Below are 6377 nucleotides of genomic sequence, written 5' to 3'. Positions count from 1 at the left end.
TATATAAACACATATTTTAATCTTTTGCGTATTCTTCGAATACAGAGCTTATCATTTGATATAAATACAGCTCATAATTCATAGTTTTTTGACCTTCTTTTACATTTTTTTCTTTCTTCCTTCAATTTACAGTGATATCTACTCTTGGCAAAGCCAACAGCTTTAAACTAAACATAACAGTTTCCACCTCTCCCAAACCTGTATCTTTTCAAGGGTCTCCTACTAGGTTAACGTCTTTTTATCAAATCAATTACCAATTCAGTTCAGGTCAGAAAAGATTTTAGAATTTACTACATGCCTATAATAATGCTAGACACAAACACTGATATTGAAGTAAGCTTCCCACCTCTGCATCCCTTTTCATTTTTTCTACCCCATCTTAATAATCTCCTTATCAATCCTCCTCCCTTTTTTCTTCTTTTTCTCATAAAGGTACTATTTTTGGTCGGTATTCTAAGCTATTATCTCTAGAGAGCCTATATACAATTTATAACATAAAGAAAATACCAACATAACCCAAGACCATGGTGAAGAAAGAAGTTACACACACTGTCTTAGATACCATCTGATTCACTATGTTTTTAAAATTCCTGTAGTTGATCGACTCAAAATATCTCAGTAAGCAGAATTGTGTAACATAATTTTTCCAATCTTCTATCCAGAAGTATTTTCCCTCTAGAGGTAATGGTTTGATACTTGATATTTATCCTAATGAAATATATCTACTGTGCCATCATATCATATATGATGTTATATAATTTGTTTTCTCTTCAGTCTATATAATGCTGTAATGTAACAAATGCATCACTGACCCCGTCTGATGGCACTGCCAAGCTTCTCTGTTTGGTAAAAGAGCCTGAAACAACAGTAGTTATATGTTGACTTATTGATAATGAAGAAAAATTCCCAAGGCAAGGCTAATATTTACGTATCAAGAGCCCATTTGCATTTAGAAAAATTTTGTGTTCTTAACATGAAAAAAAATGTTTTCACATTTGTTTTCCTATCCTGGAAAAATTATTAAACCGAATAAGTAAGCAGAGATGAGCTGCCTGATACCCCAGCCTCTATGAAATTGAAATGTATAACACCACAGGCCTTATTTCATTTTGGAGACTTACTGGTTTCAGACATGTAAGGAAATCCCCCACAGGTGATTAGTTGAAAACTAAGGTAACGTAACAGAGACCTCAGTAGCCACACCCAACAAAGAATAGAGATTTTTCATATTTGGATTACAAAAGTAATTAAACGAAAATCTATAACAAAAAAATAACAACAACAACAAATCCTGTGAGGGGAAATCTGATTTCCAGAATTGTCATATTGCATTATATATTAATATAATGTCCAGTTTTCCACAGAAGATTATGAGACATGTAAAAAAAATAGAAAGTATGGCTCATACGCAGAAAACCAAAAGCAGTCAATAGACTTTGTTTCTGAAGAGGCATAGACATTGGACTTACTAGACCAAACAGTTATTTTAAATAGGTTCAAAGAACTAAAGGATACCGCATCTAAGGAACTATAGGAAAGTGTAAGAATGATGTCTTGCCAAATAGAGACAGTCTTTATGTACACAGAAGCTTTAAAAATGTACCGAAGAGGAATACTGAAGCTGAAAATTCAGTAATGAGACTGGGCACAGTGGCTCACGCCTATAATCCCAAAAATTTGGAAGGCCAAGGCAGGCAGATCACCTGAGGTCAGGAATTTGAGACCAGCCTGGCTAACGTGGTGAAATTTTGTCTCTAATAACAATATAAAAATTAGCTGGGCATGGTGGTGGGCACCTGTAATCCCGGCTTCTTTGGGAGGCTGAGGCAGGAGAATCGCTTGAACCCAGGAGGTGGACGTTATTGCGGTGAGCTGAGACTGTACCATTGCAGGGGCCAGAAAAGCGAAACTCCGACTAAAAAAAAAAAAAAAAAAGTAAGAAAATTCAGGAAGGAAATAAAAAAGTCAGTAGAGGGGACTAAAGCAGATTTGAGCAGGTAGGAAATTAATACTCGGGGAACTAGAATATAACTCAATTAAGACTATCCAGTCCCAGGAACAAAAAGAAACAATAATGAAGCCAAATTTAAAGAGCCTCAGCATCCTGCAGGGAATCAGCCAGTATCCCAATCTGTACCAGGAAATCCCAGGAGGAGAGGAGAGACACAATTGGAGGCAGTTGCATGACACGTTCATAGTGATAAAAGAAAAATACTCTCAATGAAGAACTCTTATCTCCCGTGAAACTCCCTCAAAAATGAAAGTGAAATTAAGATACTCCCACATAAAGAAAACTGACACTCCACAGCTAGTAGACTTGTCTTGCAATAATTACTAAAAGGAATCTTTAAAGGCTGAAATTAAAGCAAACTAGAGAATAACCACTTCTGTACAAAGAAGTAAAAAAGCAGAGATAGAGATAACCACTTCAGTAGTCTGAATGACTCCATCGTGGTAAACTCCTTCCTTCTTAGAGCCACCCTCCTGACATAACAATCTCTTGTTTACCTAATGCTTGTCAAATGTATTTCTATTGCTACAATACCAGTGATTCATGGAAAAAATGATGGAGAAAAGTCATACCTTTCTTTTATGTCTGACCTACTTTTGAATTTTTGCATTGCTTTTTCTAAGTACTCTTTCTCTTGATCACATGGGACAAATATATTCTTGTCTAGACCCTGCCATAAATCTAAATCTTTGGTTTTGGGGAGCAGGTAAAAACATCTAGAGCAACCTGCTGTCAGACCCACTTCATGCACAAGGCAACTAAGATCCTGCAAAGGTGATGTGATGTTTTCCAAGTTTATGTAAATAATACTATTCCCTGCCTCCTAGTGCAAGGGTTCTTTGTAACAATAAGACTGCATTTTTGTAATGCAGCTATATCAAGCCAGCAGCTTATAGACTTTCTGGTGACGAGGATATTCTTTTTGAGACAATATTTTAAAATCAGAAAGCTTCACATAAAACTATGTAGAAACAATTGAGAGATATTATGGATCTTAGTCCTGTGTTCCAGGTAACACTTATAAGGCTGTTGCTTTGGGTTCCTCTCAATAGCTCAGTGGTACCTATTATTTTTATGTCAGATAACTCTGCCCATACACCCTGTCTGACTCCCATACACCTGTCTGACATTTATCTTTGCAAGCCAACGTTGGTATCATACACTTTTACAAAAAATTCAGTATCTCCTATAATACAAGTAAGGCAATACAGAACGGGAATGTATACACACACAAAAACATTTACATAGACATATACACGATTGCACACCTACAGATTAAGTTACCTACGTTTATCATGTGGTTCAAGTGATGGCAGACAAACATGAGGATTCAGAGGAGGCTTTGGAGTTAAACAGTCTGGATTCAACTTTCACTTTTATCACTGAGTAACTATGTAGCACTGGGAAAGTCTCTTGAACTTACTGAGACATGGTTTCTTAATTTGCAAAATGAATATGACAGCATTTTGGGGGGAAAAAGTAAATAAACTGAGTGAAACTTTTAGCCAAGTGCCCAGTGTTCATGACTGAGATTTCTGGCAGGCTGGGAACTAGCACCAGGTCTCCTGACTTCCAGGCAGAGATTTTCCCATCATGTCACTTTTTTACACTCACCATCTCTTATGTGTCACCCTAGTCCCTAGTCTCAGCTGCTATGTAATTGTAAAAGATTCATGAGGTGGGAAGAGTCTGAAAGGTCTCATAACCAAGCACTTTATGAGTGACTGAACATTTTTGACATTCTGTGCTAACAAAAGCCACCCTCAAAGATTTTTATATGGGGAAACTGAAGATTGCCCTGTGTGGGCAGTGGCTCACTGAGTCATGTCTTCAGTTTGATCCTGAATAGGACTACTGTAGATGGTTTTATGTCTAATTAGCCATGACTGTTAAAGACTTAAAAAAAAGAGAATAATCAAATTTTCTGCTTCACTAGGTCAATCAATGGCTATGGAAGTGCAGCTGCTCTCCTTTACAAATGCTTCGAAGAGTTTTTCACAATTCATTGGACACCTAAGTGGATGATTTTACCTCTGTTGAACCAATGATTTGTAAAATTTATCTGAATCCCAAATCCAGACCACTCAATTCAATGTCTAGACGCAACCAGGCTTCACATTCTCAATTTTCTCCCTTCTTTCTCCACTTTCAGGCATTTGCTCTGAATCTTACAATGCCTTTGCTAATTGTGTGACCAAATAGCACATAAGAAAACTCAGACTGAGGGCTCAGACATGCTTTTTCAGACAGTATTCCCTAAGCCTCTGGAACCTCGTAAATGAAAGTATCTGAAGCTTGCATGACAACATTCCTCAAAGTTTGGTCCTTGGCTTACCTGCCTCAGAATTACTTATTGTCAATTATAAAACTACAAAATAACATGCAAAAAAATAAACAAGAAAATGAATTAGAGAAAAGGAGAGAATAAAAGAAACCTTTCAAGTTCATACCGAAACAATCTTTGCAATCTCTGGAGGGAAGACACAGGAATCTGCCTTTGTAACACATGCATGTCTGATGTCACTGATGCACAGAGAACTATGAGATTTCCTGAGAAATTTGCTCAATCAATGAATATTTAGAGTAGTATGACAGTTTGAGAATTGTTTGAAATGTATGCAAACTATTGGAATTACTTCAGCAACACATCTTATAATGTAGGAGGTATCATGGAGACTTTGAAGTTATAGGACCAACCTAGGAGTGTACAGTGCTCTTCAACTCCTTGCGTACAATAAAACCAGAAGCTAATGAGTACAGTGGGTAATGCAGATGATAAGTGTCATATGAATTCTGTGATGAAGAACTAACAGTGAACCAGAATAATATGAAAAGGGGTAAAGGAGGTGACACGATTTAAGACAGGCCTTTAAATATAGTCAAAATTTTAAAGAAAGGACAGAAAAAGACAGAATTTTCCATATATGGAGGGACAATGTGGATAAATAGGAGATGCTAACAGTATGTTGTTTAGTGATGATGGAAAAAGACATAAATGAACGAAGATAAAGAAACTGCAAATATGTACACTGTTTCCAAAAGTAGTAATGGCAGGAATACTTTCTATGTTGCATTGTAGTATCCTGTATTGATGGGAATTTCTAGATCCAGTTTATGGGGTACCCAGTGTGAAACTGGCTGAGATATTTGACCTTCAAAGACTCCTCCTCCAAAGCAGACCAGTTCCGCTTTGGGCTTAAAGTGATGTGAAGCTGAGGCAAGACAGAGTGAAGGCCCTGAGATGGCAACCAAAACCTCCACAAAGAGCAGGACAAAGTGGAAAATGATGAACAGACTAAAGGCAGAGACACACCCACCTCTGCTTGTCTTTCTGTCTGGAACCCAAAGGGCTACCTCTCCACTCTGGAAACCAAAGGATCATGTCTGAAGAAATTTGTATGTGTATGAGGATCAACCTACAAAACTTAGCATTGTAAAATATTGTTGAAATGGAAACTGGAAATCATATTCATTTTATTTAAATCTAAAATAGAGAATTATATTTTTCTCAGTATTTTGTATTGGATTTAATAGGTTTTTTGTTGTTTTTGTGTGTTTGTTTGTTTTTTGGTAAATCCTGGATAGCTTGGAAGATCTACATATGATGAAGATGTGTTTTTTTTCTGGTTTGTAAAATCGAAGAAATAATGTTTTTATTCTTTCTCTTTCCATCCCCTGACTAGATCAGTATTGCTCATTAACACTGTTCTGCAGCTGTAGTTAGTGGTGAGGTGTTATTTGAGTATGGTGTGTGGGCACTCATATAGATTTATCTGCTGAAGTTGCTTGAATTCGCAGTGGCAAGTGGAAGCAAGGCTTACATGGGAGAGACTTCCGGTTGCTGTTCTCTGCCTACTTCTTATAGTAAGGCCTCATTTCTATTGGGAGTGAAAGGTACTACCAGACTTTATCCAAAATATTGGTCTAAGCATCACAACTACACGGGATATTCGTGTACACAATTTGCACACTGGAAATGCAGTTTTCTTAAATCACCCTATATATATTTCTCCTACCTTTCATGAAAAGTACTTTAATTTCTCTCTTGGGTTCAATAACTTCCTGCCCTCAGGCTGTGTTCTTTCAATGGGGCTGATCCCACTCCATTTCCAGAGATGGGCATAAGACTTAAGCCCAAGCCAAGAAACACATTTCATTCCCTTGATTATAAACATTGAGGTGAGGGTAGTTATGAAATCACATTGGGGCTGATTTGAACCAGTCAGAGGAGAGATTGATCAGAAAAGAGAAAGATTTTTTTAAATTGTAATTTTTCTTCTTTTTTTCCTGGATTTAATACTGCATAGAACCTATCTGAGAATGAAGCCAGCACAAATAATGAGAGAAGAAGACTGGAGATAAATTT

At 36.9% G+C, this 6377-nt stretch overlaps 1 long non-coding RNA gene across 1 annotated transcript in view; it reads right to left on the bottom strand.

Annotated features, from left to right (window-relative positions):
- The window catches only part of LOC108538828 (uncharacterized), a 209292-nt gene extending 203154 nt beyond the window's left edge, over positions 1-6138 (bottom strand). Inside the window, exon 1 of the long non-coding RNA XR_001888198.1 lies at positions 6028-6138. This is a non-coding gene — a long non-coding RNA (uncharacterized LOC108538828). The remainder of the gene's footprint in view (positions 1-6027) is intronic.
- Positions 6139-6377: the final 239 nt, after the last annotated feature.

The sequence above is a fragment of the Rhinopithecus bieti genome, unplaced genomic scaffold (genome assembly GCF_001698545.2).
Source record: "Rhinopithecus bieti isolate Rb0 unplaced genomic scaffold, ASM169854v2 scaffold_13348, whole genome shotgun sequence".
Lineage (NCBI taxonomy): Eukaryota > Metazoa > Chordata > Mammalia > Primates > Cercopithecidae > Rhinopithecus > Rhinopithecus bieti.
This window is presented reverse-complemented; position numbering and strand designations above follow the sequence as displayed.